At 29.3% G+C, this 15150-nt stretch overlaps 1 protein-coding gene across 2 annotated transcripts in view; it reads right to left on the reverse strand.

The window, feature by feature from the left end:
• LOC129917867 (matrix metalloproteinase-2) overlaps positions 1-15150 on the reverse strand; it is a 319353-nt gene that overhangs the window by 138783 nt on the left and 165420 nt on the right. The window lies entirely within an intron of this gene.

A 15150-nucleotide genomic window follows, 5' to 3' on the forward strand; every position in this document is an offset into this window, starting at 1 on the left:
AAACAAAAAAATAAAGTAAGGTTATATTCTGAAAGAATATATATTTAGGCACAAATTGGCGTATTTTTTTATTGAATTTGACCAAAACTGCGGAATCTATGCTATTTTTTCGTAAATAGAAAATGTGGCTTTTCATGATGTGAATTGCAAGGTGCACAATAGGGTGTTCATTATTTTAAAATAATAAGAATTTCTATGCTCCTAGGATCTTATATGGTTGGAAATAAACAAAAAAAAATATTTTCCAAGTTTCAAGTCTCTAACTTAATTTTAACCTGTGCCGGCAAGCGGTTGAAGTTTCTTATGGGAATAACATGGGGTTTCTTGGACCTTGTTCGATCAATTTTAAATTCCAGTCAAACCATTCGTTCAAAAAATTTAAAACTTTACAGACTCAAATTTAATAAGTGTAGCTATCATGTGAAAATTTTTCAGATTTTTAATTGTTATAATTTTAGAGATTTAGCTTGGTAAAAAAAGTCATTTTTTCAGACTTTTTCAAAAATCGCTTTTTACACGTTTAATGCCAAAAATTTAAAAAACATACATTTTCATTCACAAATAAGCATAGCATGTATATTTAAAATGCAAATTCAATTCATAGTTATATAAAAAATTAGTTTTGTATTCATTCTTCAAGTCACATCGATATTCAAAAAACGTGTTCCCGATTTAAGAAAAAGTACTGTAGTAAATAAACAAAAAACTAATTAATTATATAACTTTGAATTGAATATAAATTTTAAATATAAATACTACGCTTATTTGTGTTTAAAAATGTATGTTTTTTAATTTTTTGACATTAAACGGGTAAAAAGCGATTTTTGAAAAAGTCTGAAAAAATGACTTTTTTTACCAAGCTAAATCTCTAAAATTATAACAATTAAAAATCTTAAAAATTTTCACATGATAGCTACACTTATTAAATTTGAGTCTGTAAAGTTTTAAATTTTTTGAACGAATGGTTTGGCTGGAATTTAAAATTGATCGAACAAGGTCCAAGAAACCCCATGTTATTCCCATAAGAAACTTCAACCGCTTGCCGGCACAGGTTAAAATTAAGTTAGAGACTTGAAACTTGGAAAATATTTTTTTTAGTTTATTTCCAACCATATAAGATCCTAGGAGCATAGAAATTCTTATTATTTTAAAATAATGAACACCCTATTGTGAACCTTGCAATTCACATCATGAAAAGCCACATTTTCTATTTACGAAAAAATAGCATAGATTCCGCAGTTTTGGTCAAATTCAATAAAAAAATACGCCAATTTGTGCCTAAATACATATTCTTTCAGAATATAACCTTACTTTATTTTTTTGTTTGTTTTATTTTGCAAAAAAAATTGGGTAAAGTTGAAAAAATTGGGGAAAAAATCACTTTTTCAAGATTTGTGGGATAAAAACCTACACTTAATTTGTTTAAACAATAGACTTATATACATCATTCAAAAGGTCTGGAAATCCTCTTTCCAAAAACATATAACATATTGAGAGTTGTTAGAAAAATGACTGAAATATTGATAGATTACATCGTAAGGTCTGTAAAAATGGTTTTTTGTAAATAAAAAAAAAATGGAGGGTTCCAAAAATATAACAAAAATATTTTTATGCATTATTCGACCATACGAACAGCCTACACTATGTTATTTCTCGGGTGTATTTTCAGTGTCGCACCGTGTTTTCAACATTTTCAACATTTTTAACATTTCGCTAACATTCTTTTATAAGCCTAGTCCCTTAATGTGGTCAAATTCATACATTGATCTTACAAGAAAAACAACTTCGAATAGGTCCGTTAGGGAATAGGAGTTATATTGGCTTCCTAAACGCAATTGAAAATTCCGGGAGTCTTAAGTGGCCAAGTGAGTTCTGCGCTGATTTTATTGACACAAACTTAATTTTAACCAATAAATCAATAAGGACGGAAGTGAAAATAAGTACCATTGGTTAACAGAAAACGAATTTTAGAAGAAATATAGGTGACACAAGAAAAAAGAACATACATAATACCTTGGAGAGAAAGAAAGGACGCTTACACAGAATTTTAACTGATTCCTCGGATATGACGTTCGTCAAATTAGTTTAATAATGCAAGTTTTAGCGGAAGTCCCAACATCTCTCTTACCTACTTGGATTTAAGACCAAAGTGATTTTGAAGACAACAAAATGGCGGATGCACTAGACAGACAAGAATCGGCCTTTTTTGATTGAATTGCAAAAAGAGTGAACATTCCCGTCGCTTTGAAGTTATGAAAAGCAATAACTTTTCAAATTTACTAACCAACTATTAGATATGCAAAAAAAATCGGATCCACTTAATAGTAAGTCCAGAAATACTGATTTATTCAATGTGTTTTGTGCGATAAAGCAAGCGATCGCAAATAATGTTTACTGTCGTAATTGTTTGGACCAAAGAAACGATCGCTTATTTAACGTTCATCTTAAATTTTGTACAGATTCCTTTACCGTAAGTGGGCTATTAAGGGAGAGTTTTTCAAGGCAAATATAACCCTAAGAAGACTCTAGATAAGTAGAACCCTGCTGTTGTGACAGTTTCAGTCGCAATTAAACGCAACCAAAGACCTTTTTGTCGAAAGCGCACAAATCACGTAACTTTATTTGGCGGACACTTTGTGGCGGAATAAAAAAATAACCTCATGAATTGTAGCTAATTAAATGCTAATTTGTAGCTCGCATAGTTTTTGAATTATTGAATTTTCCGCTAAAATAAGTCTGAAGTTAGCGGACAAAATCTGATGTTAAAAACATGACCTCCAAATTTGTAGCTTTTTAAATGCTTTTCAATTTCACAAAATTGGTTTTTGTAGCCTCAACATTTTATTTGTTATTCGAAATTCCGCTAAAGTAAGATTGGAGATAGCGGACGAAAATAAGAAAGTTATTATTTTTTTGATGCCCAAAATTGTAGCTAATTAAATGCTTATTTGTTGCGTAAAAATTTGTTTTGTAGCTCCACGCAGTCATTTTTTGTTTCAACTTAAAGTTTCAGAAGTGCACTTCCGGTTTGATCAGGCCAGCGAAGACATTTTTAAAAATTCACTTTTTTAAGTTTTTTTTAAATTGTAGCTTTTGAAAACAAGATTTTTGATGCAAATTCCGATTTTGTAGCTCAATCTGCTTTTAAAATATTTAAGATTTTGTTTAAAAACGTAAACTCAAAAGTAAGCTTTCAAAATCCAAAAAAATGCGAAATTCAAAAAAAAATTTTGCAGAAATTTTAAGTAACATAGACTAAGTCGAAACCCAAAAACCTTGATTTTGTAGCTCGATTAGTTTTCTTGTTATTTAATATTCCGCTAAAATAAGACTCAATTTCAGATGTAACTGTCAATGTTACAAAACAGTTGCATTTAAGTTTGTATTCTTTTTCTTTTTTAGAAATTGTAGCTTTGCAAAACAAAATAAGTTGCGCAAAAATTAATTATGTGCAATAAAAAAAATTTGAAATGGAATTTTTTAAACTCATGTTCCGTACAACGAACCGGAAGCGCAGTTTTTAAAATTTAAATAAATTGAGGTATGAAATGACTGACAGGGGATACAAAATTAATTTTTGCGCAACAATTTTTTTTTGCAAAGCAAATTCAACTAAAATTGATGAAGGCGTTTTGGAGAGACGTAAGAAAAGTGGGCATAACAAGAGGTGTTAAGTTTAAAATAGACAAGTGCGCGGGATGGTTTTGAGAAAAACTTCTTTAAAGTTTTCGTTGCAAACCCTAAAAATTTTATCACAATTGATTCAGTCTTTTCGAGAAGCAGATAAATTAGAAATGTAGGTGGAACAGTGGGCGAATTTGGTGTTTTTCAAAAAAAAAAAAAAAAAAAAAATCCTCAGAATCCTCAAAAAAAAAAAAAATAATAAAAAAAAATTCTTCAAACAAAAATACTTAAATCACGATTCAAGTTTTGTGAGTGCAGTTAAAAGAGTGAAAAACATGTAACAAACAACACATTCTCATAAATACTGCCTATACAAAAAAATATGATCTCAAAAACTGTGACACAGATTTTTTATGTAAGATTTACGGAAATAACAAAACCTCAAAAGTGACCGTGTTTTTTTTAAAGTTACATTTGGAATACCTACTCAATTTTCAAATAATTTTAACTTTTAGTATTATTTTATACAGGGTGTCCCACAGTCACCGCCCCAAACGAAAATCATGGATTCCTGAGGTCCTTTTAAGTCGAAAAACTTAAGAGGTAATTTTCTCGTTTTCGTCCCGTTTTCGAGTTACCACGGTTTTTATGATTTTTGTTCTCTTTTCCCTTATCTGGCTTTATCTTTGCCAAACTACGTTTGATTTGAAAAATTTTTTTTACAACCAATCAAGAATTTATTACAGTTTTAGTTTGTCTCAAAACTTTTTTTTCTGCGGACAACCGTTTCTCCACAATTTTGCATCAAACACAATTTTCTTTGTTTTTTAAGTTGTTTTTTACACTTTCATATCATTTAAGTCAAAAAAAACACGTTAATGAGTATTAATTTTTTGTGCTTTTTATTAAAGCCCAGTTTATTTTCATAAAAAAAAAAAGTTTTATTTCATAAAAAAGGCTACTGAAAGTAATTAAAAAAAAAATAAACAAACTGAGTGAATTAAAAAAAAAAAATAATTTTTAAATAAAAAATTAATTTAAATGAATTAAAACTTTTTCTGAGCTATTGTGGTTAAGAAAAGAACAAATAAATAAAGCTCAGAAAAAGTGTTAATGCATTTAAATAAATTTTGTATTTAAAAATTATTTTTTTTTTTAATTCACTCAGTTTGTTTATTTTTTTTAATTAATTTCAGTAGCCTTTTTTATGAAATAAAACTTATTTTTTTTATGAAAATAAACTGGGCTTTAATAAAAAGCACAAAAAATTAATACTCATTAACGTGGTTTTTTGACTTAAATGATATGAAAGTGTAAAAAACAACTTAAAAAACGAAGAAAATTGTGTTTGATGCAAAATTGTGGAGAAACGGTTGTCCGCAGAAAAAAAAGTTTTGAGACAAACTAAAACTGTAATAAATTCTTGATTGGTTGTAAAAAAAATTTTTCAAATCAAACGTAGTTTGGCAAAGATAAAGCCAGATAAGGGAAAAGAGAACAAAAATCATAAAAACCGTGGTAACTCGAAAACGGGACGAAAACGAGAAAATTACCTCTTAAGTTTTTCGACTTAAAATGACCTCAGGAATCCATGGTTTTCGTTTGGGGCGGTGACTGTGGGACACCCTGTATATGCAAATTTTTATTAAAGACAGAAAGGTACACTTCTTATACTCATACAATATTTTATTTTCAACAATTAACGTTTTCGGGAATAACAATTCCCATCTTCAGATTGATCTCAATTTTTACCTTTTTGTTTTCTATTCATTTCAATCTGTTGAATAAATACCACACCTCTTTTAGATCTAAGAACTCATTTTTATTAATTTTAACTACACTGAGAAGAAAAACCTTTTAAGGACTTGTATAGTTTTTCTAATTATCAAAACATGCACTTTAAACCACTTTAGTGTTATTTTCTCAAAATATGTTTGTGTATATTCGTTATCAAAAATTCTCTATATCCAAAAATACTTTATATCTAAAACAACACTCTATGAATGGTCGTACATATGTGTGTTCATAAAATGCATGCCTACATATATAAAATACCAAGAGCTCCACAATATAAACATACACATATTGGAGCATTCTACATATTTCATAACCGATTTCCTAAGACTTTCCCAGGGTACCTACTATATGAAAAGGGGGAGATAAAATTTGCTTAAACAGTGATAGAGAGCGCCCTAAGCATACCAATTATGATATAGCCCAATCTAAGCAGAAATCATCTTCAGAATTGATGGCCGATTTATACAGTTTGACGCATCAATCTGAATAAGCTTGAAATTTAGGTATGCTCTATAGCAAAAAGGTAGATTTTTGTTTGGAAACGAGGTGTATGATGCGTATGTTGGGCTTGTAAGTGTGTTTGTGGATGAACGAAAGTACTCTCATATTCCAAATACCTTTTACAGAAGAGATATTTAGGTAGGTCCTATGTGAACACTGAATTGATATTGGCAATTTAATGGCAACAGGTGCATTTAAAATAATAAATTCTAGGACTACTTTTGTTGCTTATCTAGTTTCACACTCTGGATTATTGGATTGATACCAGTTTCTAGATACGATATTTTAAATTTGTTTTTCTAGTTAACATTTCTATTTTTAAAGTGGTTGAGTGACTTGATGGTCCTTTTTTTCTGATACTGATTGCTTTGAAACGCTTAATAGTCCACTCAAGAAATGCCCAAGAAATTTTTCTTTCAGCTGTAATAATCAAGAGTTACAGAGTGTATATGGAAAAGAATAAAAATAAAGTATCTTAAAGATAAAAGGGACAAAGAACCACAAACATCTCAACCATTTGCAATATTATTTATGTATATGTAGTGTGATCATAATGCAGACTTTTAGGGAAACCCTTTTGCTTTTCCAAAAATTTTTGAAATTGAAAAACAATAATTGTGGTTGTGGAGTTATGAGTTGAAGGATATGGAAACACACAACACTAACTCACTGATGTGCATTTTGAAATTAGAACGAAATGTTTAAATGCAAAATCAGAGCTTAAGTTTATCTTCAATGCCACAGAATTTGATTGTTTCTTGAATCAACTTTATATGCATATATAAATGTGAAATGAATCTTGAAGTATTATATTTCTGTGTGCTTTTTGCTATGGTATAGAAATTTGTTTGCATTTAAATGGCCAAAGATTGTAATGAAATTCTTACAATATGCAACGATTAAGATGTTTGCTTAAAATATCAATAATTGCTTGTTGAAAATTAAAGTAAATAAATTTAAATACCTTGTCTAGAGGAAAGATCGATTACTTACACATATCAATAAAGTTTGATAGAAAAAAATAACTTTTGTTTAGCTCTAGTTAAATGCAATTGAAGAAAGATTATTAAGAAAATTGTTATTGATTCTTCATTAGGGTGGGTCAAAAAAATCTAAATTTTTTTTTTTGATTTGGTACTCCAAAAAATCGATTGCTAGACCCCTCTAGGATATACACACCAAATATGAGCTCTTTATATTAATGGGAAGGTCCTCCGCTTTGCAATTTTCCATTTTTACATCAAGCTTCTACTAAAAAAAAAATAATTTTTTTATTAATTGACTTTTTAGCAAATTTCTTTTCATATTCTTGTAGGAAATTGAACGCTCTACAAAAAAGGCCTTATACACTTTTTTCGTTTATCTAACCGTTGAATAGATATTTGAGGTCCAAAAATAGAGAAAATCTTTAAAAATTCGTTTTTTGTTCTTAATTTTGTAACAAATTGAAAAATTATAATAATCAAACGCGCAAGACAAATTCTTTTTGCAAATTGATTGCTCCACAAAAAAGGTCTTAATAACTTTTTTCATTAATCTAACTATTCTAAAGATATTCGAGGTCAAAGTTAAAAAAAAAGTATAAAAACATTTTATATTTTTAAAAAATTTCCAATTCACTGAAACTTCATTATTTTCAAATTAGCAAGATATATTCTTGTAGGGGCTTAAACGTTCTACAAAAAATTCCCTGGAATCAAATTGATTGCTTTAACCGTTTAGAAGATATTCGTATCCAAATCGCAATGCATACGGGTCATAAGAAAACTATTGAAATCAGTGAGCATTGGTTTGGATACGAATATCTTCTTAACGGTTAAAGCAATCAATTTGATTCCAAGGAATTTTTTGTAGAACGTTTAAGCCCCTACAAGAATATATCTTGCTTATTTGAAAATAATGAAGTTTCAGTGAATTGGAAATTTTTTAAAAATATAAAATGTTTTTATACTTTTTTTTAACTTTGACCTCGAATATCTTTAGAATGGTTAGATTAATGAAAAAAGTTATTAAGACCTTTTTTGTGGAGCAATCAATTTGCAAAAAGAATTTGTTTTGCGCGTTTGATTATTATAATTTTTCAATTTGTTACAAAATTAAGAACAAAAAACGAATTTTTAAAGATTTTCTCTATTTTTGGACCTCAAATATCTATTCAACGGTTAGATAAACGAAAAAAGTGTATAAGGCCTTTTTTGTAGAGCGTTCAATTTCCTACAAGAATATGAAAAGAAATTTGCTAAAAAGTCAATTAATAAAAAAATTATTTTTTTTTAGTAGAAGCTTGATGTAAAAATGGAAAATTGCAAAGCGGAGGACCTTCCCATTAATATAAAGAGCTCATATTTGGTGTGTATATCCTAGAGGGGTCTAGCAATCGATTTTTTTGAGTACCAAATAAAAAAAAAAAGAATTTCGATGTTTTGACCCACCCTATTCTTCATGCTTATTTACTGTTTGAATTTTAATAAGATTATTTTTGAAATAATTTTCTTAAATTTAATAATATCATTCATGAAGACTTTTTTTGTAATAGAAGATGTATCAATTCGATAACTGGTGAGAAAATTTTCTAGCAGTACAGTTTAGTCAAGTAGGGTTGCCACTTGCCACTGCTTTACACATCGAACGGAACAAAAATTAGAATTAACTAACGTAAACTTTTAAAAACACGCATGTTTTAAAATTATATAAAAATACCTTTTAACACATAATTTAATGAAATTCTAACCAAACCATGAAATCACTCAAATTTTGTGTTATACCTTCACTCCCGAAATTTACTGTGGACTCTCGGTTTATTGTTCTGTTCTGTGGCCTCTCGTTTTCTTCCAACTCATGCGAGGAATCTTAGCTTGAAAGGGATATTCTGAGGTTTTGAAAGAGATTTTAATTTGCATTATAAACGATGGTAACTAAAAAATATTTTGTTAATTTGTATCCATGGCAACCTACTAGTATGTCATCAGAAGTTAATTTAAGTTCAATCATTTACTTTTGCCAATTGACCAACGGTTTCAGAAAGCTGCGGAAGCTGATAACAAGAAATTTCTCTTATAAGGACAGAAATTCAAGGAAGTTTTCTGGGATGACATGGAACGAGGATATGCTTAACCGGTTCTTATTATTTTGAGGCTGGTCTGAAATTAGTTTACCTATACCTTCAGGCTTTTACGGTACTGTTATCCAAAAAAAAAATGGATTTAAAATTTCAATCTAAGCTAAAAAGGACTATACAATCGGCAATAACTTATAGATGAAAGAGTAACTATTTACTTATACCTTTTTAAAATAAATGCAATTTGGTTGTTAGTCTCTTACCTGTAAGAGAATAAAAATAAAAGATTATTTGATGAAATTAGCTGAATTTAGTTTTTTTTTACTAGAACAAATGAATCGTTTATTTCAGAAACGACATAAGTCCATGAGCATACATTTTTCAGGAGCAAAAAAAACTGTTTTTTACTTAAAATTCCACAATACTTCAAATTTAGAGTATGCCGAGTTATAATCTAGCCTAAGATGCATTTAGAAACCTTTAAAATATAAACTTTTTGTTTAGGTCTTTGCGGGTTTTTAAGCCTTTAAAGTCGGTGGACTTATGTCGTTTCTGAAATAAACGAAATTTTTTTGGTAAAACTTTATAATTAAAGAGTTAAAAATGCGCCAGAAATCTGGCTATAACTTTTGAACCCTGAGTACAATTTTAATGAATTTAATAGATATACATAGATAGAGTAATTCTTTACCTTTTTATATATATATAAAAAAGGGGGTGTCAAGATTGCTGCCAAAATTATTTAAAACTGGTAAAAAGTCATGTATTTAACAGTCAAAAATATTGTCACCGTGTGAAATCTTTCCATACATTTTGAACCCTTTTCTTTCAGTTTTCGTATTTTGGGGGTCTGACATACTTAATTTTTTTTTCAGAAGATGAATAACTGTACATAAATGAGAAATCTCAAAAAAAAAAAATTGGAAAAAGTGGACTTATGCTGTTTCTGAAATAAACGATTCAAATGCAAAAATAGTGAAATGACAACTTTTAGTTTTCATTATGAACAAACACCCAATAACAAAACTGACATTGTCAAAAAATGCAATAAAAACAACATTTTAAAGATTCAATCACGAGAGAAGAAAAACTTCCCTATGACTTCATGTTGTTAAGAAAAAAATGCATTGGTTAATTTTTCTATCCAAAAAACGTGACGTTATAGATTTTCTCTGACTTCGGTACTAGGCATATCAAAATCTTTTTGAAAACACTATAAAATTATTTCATAAAAAAAATTTAATGTTCAATGTTCACTAGTTTTGCCTTAAAACATAGTTGATAACAGTGAAATCTAAAAATATCCAAAGATTTTCTGAAAATTGAAAATACCTACATACCTACAGTTTTCAAAAATATTCCTTTATGAAAAAAAGGAAAAATTTGGGGCATTTCACTCTAAATTGGACGTATTATGTATTTTTTTTAAATTTTTTTTTTAATTTTCCATTGAAATCTAAAACTAAACTAAATTTCGAACTTTTATACCTACATCAATTGAAATGCATATTTTGCCAGCCATTTTGTAAAATAAAAAGTTTGCAGCCTTTTGGGATTCAACACACTAAAGACATTAAGTGAGACTTATTTCACTACTTCCGTCAAGAAATGCCAATACAAGCGGTTTTTGACTTTATAAAAAGCATAACTTTTACGTAAGATGTTAAATTTGACAACTAAATATTAAAATGTTAAATGCCATTTTTTAAAATGAGGGCCTGTACATTAGGGTGTCCGTTATTTCCCAAAGTGATGTTTTCGGGGGAGACACCCCCCAGATCGAAAGTTTAGGGCCTAAATAAGGGGAATTTAGCAAAAAAAATTTTTTGGGGGTCATTAACCCGTGCCTCTAAGGTCATACTTTCCATACAAATTTGTATGGGAAATTTTTAACTCATAGGTACATAAATTTTTTTTTCTCTCGAGTTAAATCATCTATTTTTAAAATGTTTGTTGATTCTGGTTGGAAAATAGTTCCTTTAAAAGATTACATTCAAAATTTCCCGTTAACATTTTTTTTTAATATTTTATTTCGGTTTTTGAAATTATTAGCTGTTTTCGTAGTTTTTGCTTTCACCTATCACATAATTTTAAATGCAGTTTTATTGGTTTTTAATTCTTTTCAAATATTGCATTCAAAAATTTGTGTATAAATCAAAAATTTTAATTTTTTTAAATTTTTTTTGAAATTTTTGCCGTTTTTATACGTTTAAATTTATTTTTCTCGAACTACAAAAGATATGTTTACAATATTTTTATTGAATTTTGTTACAAAATTATTCAGCTAAAAAATGACATCAAAAAAGTTGCAAACAAGAAAGGGTAAAGTATTTAATAATATTTATTTATTATAAAAACGGCAAAAATTTCAAATAGAAATTTAAAAAAATTAAAATTTTTGATTTATACACAAATTTTTGAATGCAATATTTGAAAAGAATTAAAAACCAATAAAACTGCATTTAAAATTATGTGATAGGTGAAAGCAAAAACTACGAAAACAGCTAATAATTTCAAAAACCGAAATAAAGGAAAGGAAAGGAAATCAAGTTCTCAAAATGTTTCAATTCGGTTCAGCAAGGAAATATTTGAAACAAAGCAGAACAGAACTTAAAATGTCGTCATCTTGTAGAAAAAAGTTTTTTTACGATAACACGTTAACGTATTGGCGATATATCTTTCTCTCTTTTCTTCTCATTAGATAGAGACAACATTCGACTTTAACGTAAGTCACGTATGCCGTAATCGTTTGCCGTAATTTGACCACTAGTTTTGGGGAGATCCAAAGTTTTTAACATTGAAAGTACACGAATCCCTGTTTACAGTGATGGCAGCAGTTAAGTACCTATAATCAGTTTTTTACAGTTTGTAAGGTAAATGTCTTAAATGCCTAGGTCGTTTTTCAAGGTAAATGTATACTTATTCCCAAATAAAAAGCCTTATTTCCTATTTTTCCCATCATTATTTACTATAAACATACAAAAAATCCCAAAGCATTCTTCATAATCCTCTCGATAATTAGGTTTACTTGTCCCAATTCTCTGTTCACCATCAGGAATTCAAAATGTTTGTTTAAAAAAACAAATTGTTGTTGTTGATTTTGTGGTGCCCGTCAGCATTTTTATCTGAAATTGCTTGGAGATAGTGAAATTGCAAATTTTGTCGCTGTGGTCGAATAGGGAAGTAAATACACTGTACAAAAGTGTGCTATTCGCTAGAAAAAAAAAAAACAGAAACCAAAATGAAAACACAACCAACTCAACCCTTATGCATTAAATTCCACCGATCTCCCTCCTCCTTCTGTTGTACTCCCCCGCGCTGTAATCTGTAGAGTGAGGGGGATTAAATTAATTGCTGTAAGTAAGCAGAAAAAAAAACCAACAGGACGACTGGAAAATACATTACAAAAAAAGTATTAAAACAAAAAAAAAAAAAAACTCCGTTGAAACATCCTTCTGGCATTTTAAATCTCATTAAACATTTAATTTCTGGTCTACGCGCTTAATTACAAAATGCAATAGTTAAAGTGGCGGCAAGCAGCTTTTTTTGCTTTTTTTATTTTTTGTATTTTGTTATCGATTGACCGTAAAAGTGGATAAATTCAATTGAATTGGACCTCACACGTACAAAAATATTATATCGACAGATTGAAGGACAAGCACGGTGGCGGCGGCGGTAGAAGCTTTGGGGGTGTTCTGTAAGCGATGCCATATGACAAACAATGCCATCGTAAAAATGGACACTATATACACTGGTTGGAGGAGCAAGCGGGACTGTGCGGGGGAGGACCGATAGCCCATCAGGATAGAATTCCACTGTCATTTATTTGACATAATTTAATGCCGATGTCATTTTGTGTCGTCCTTTCTTGGTTATGTGTGTTGCTGCACAGACAACCATGTCGTTCAATCTCAGGTGACACCATGATGAAATGGCAGATGCAACGTATTCGTATATCCCCTCGCCCTGACATTTTCTTTCGACCACGATGGTGGTGAAGTCCTTCAGCAATATATCTATACACAATTCAGCAGGTGGCGATGAAGGGAATAGTGAAATAGGTGCGGTGTTACCCTTTTTTTTATTCTTATTGTTGGTATAGGGGGTGAATATATATAGGGGGTGTTGGTGTGCAGAAACGCAAAAGAATTTACAACCGCAACGTCGCCGCCACGAAAACAATTAACTTTTCCGAGGATTTATTACAAAACGAGGAATGAGTGAAAGGTGGCAAAATGAAAAGAATAGGGTGGCATTTTTCTCATACTCGTAACTATATGTATAAGTAAAGAGAAAAGAAGGACAATTTTTATTTGTTGCAAGTGCGAGGCGACGCGACGGTGAAAACGGCAATAGAACTCATCGGAAATGAGCTTAGGGATTGGTATTGGTAAAGAACATTACTCTTAACTGTCAATCGGCTAAATTATTTAAATGGGATTGCAAAAACGATAGCAAGGTATGTGCAGAGGTATGCGTTTCATGGAATTAATGGCAAATCATTTAAGAACGTATTTGTAATGCATGCGTATGTAGTTGTAAGAAGGTAATAGGTTTGGGTAAAGTAAAGATATAATTGGTCAAACTATGTGAATATGCCCGAAGTGCATTTGTTGTAAAATTATTAAGCTTAAAAATACGCAAGCAGATCCAAGAAATCTATAAATCTGCTTAAACCTTCCATGGAAATATTCATTAGGAAATACAGAGACGTTGCTGATAAAATTTATTAAAATGAGCGCATTTATTCACAATTTTTCATATTTTTATTGCAAACACCGAAAGAATAAATTTAAACACTTTATAACAACGACACCTCATGAATGAGCAAAAATAGAAGTGGGCCTACAATTTACCACCAAGTCCGAATCACTAAGTACAGATGCACTTCGACATAACCATGAAAATGATTCTTTATGTGCTGGAGCTGGGATACGAACCCAGACTTCTGACGTCGTAGTTGATCGCATTAGCCACTGTGTTACACTAACAACGCTAACAAAGATACGACCATTTAAAAAAAAATGGTAAAATGCACGAATGAATCGCACGAACTTTTTTTGTAAATTCAAGTTACTAAAATTTTTTAACAATTTTTAAATAAAAATTTGTTAATGTAACAAAAAAAAAAAATATCGCACGAACTTTTTTTGTAAATTCAAGTTACTAAAATTTTTAAGACTTATTATATAAAAAATTGTTAAAAAAATAAATAAAAAAAAACATGAAATTCGATCTTCAGAGGACAAAAAATAATATCTAAAATAAAATTGACCTCAAAACAATATACAATTTGGTTTAGTTTTTTAAGAAATATTGTAGAAAAAATATTTTCAAAATCGTTTAAGTCGTTTTTAAAAACAACTAATTTATTTATACATTTTTGAAAAAAAAATTTTAATATAGGTGGTAAGCCATTTTAAAGCAATTCAATCAACAAGTTAAACCAAAAATTTGAAAAAAATTCGATACCTCATTATCAAAAATTTGATTTTTCAAAAACCAAAATTAATTTTTTTCTTAAATCCTAAAATAATATGTTTCAAAATTTATTTCTGTTTTATATTAAATCAGTAGGTATAAATGCTTTTGTAAAAAAGAGTTTCTTTTAGAAAAGTTCAGATTAAAAAAAAAATGTTTTTATGGTAGGTACCGTTAATAATAATGATTACACTGTGCAAGTCGAAATCTTTGACAATTGCGCTGTTGACTGTGTTTTCCACCATTTCGGACCTGAGAAATCGATTGGCATCATTAGTTTTTCGATTTATCGGTACGACTTCGAACAAAATTTTTTTCGGAAGTTTTTTTTAATAATTTTTACTTTGAAAAATGACTTTAAGCCCTTTCGAACCCAAACTATGAAAATCAATATTAAAAAATGTTTTTTCAGTATTATCGTATCAAAAACATCACAACTAAGAAATATTAATAGCAAAAAGTTATTTTCCAAAATAATAAATAGCAAAACTCTCATATTGCATGTAAGTAACATGCACTGCCTATGACCACCAAAAAAAGTCGGACAACTGAGAAAATAATTTTTTATGGAACAATAATATATGCTACTTCTTCTAAGCCAAAAAGCAAAACACTTTCTACACTTTTTATATCTTTTTTTCAAAATTATGACCATATGTATATAAAAAAATTTTTGCTAAAAAAAAGAA

Source organism: Episyrphus balteatus, chromosome 4 (assembly GCF_945859705.1).
Source record: "Episyrphus balteatus chromosome 4, idEpiBalt1.1, whole genome shotgun sequence".
In the NCBI taxonomy this organism is placed as follows: Eukaryota; Metazoa; Arthropoda; class Insecta; order Diptera; family Syrphidae; genus Episyrphus; species Episyrphus balteatus.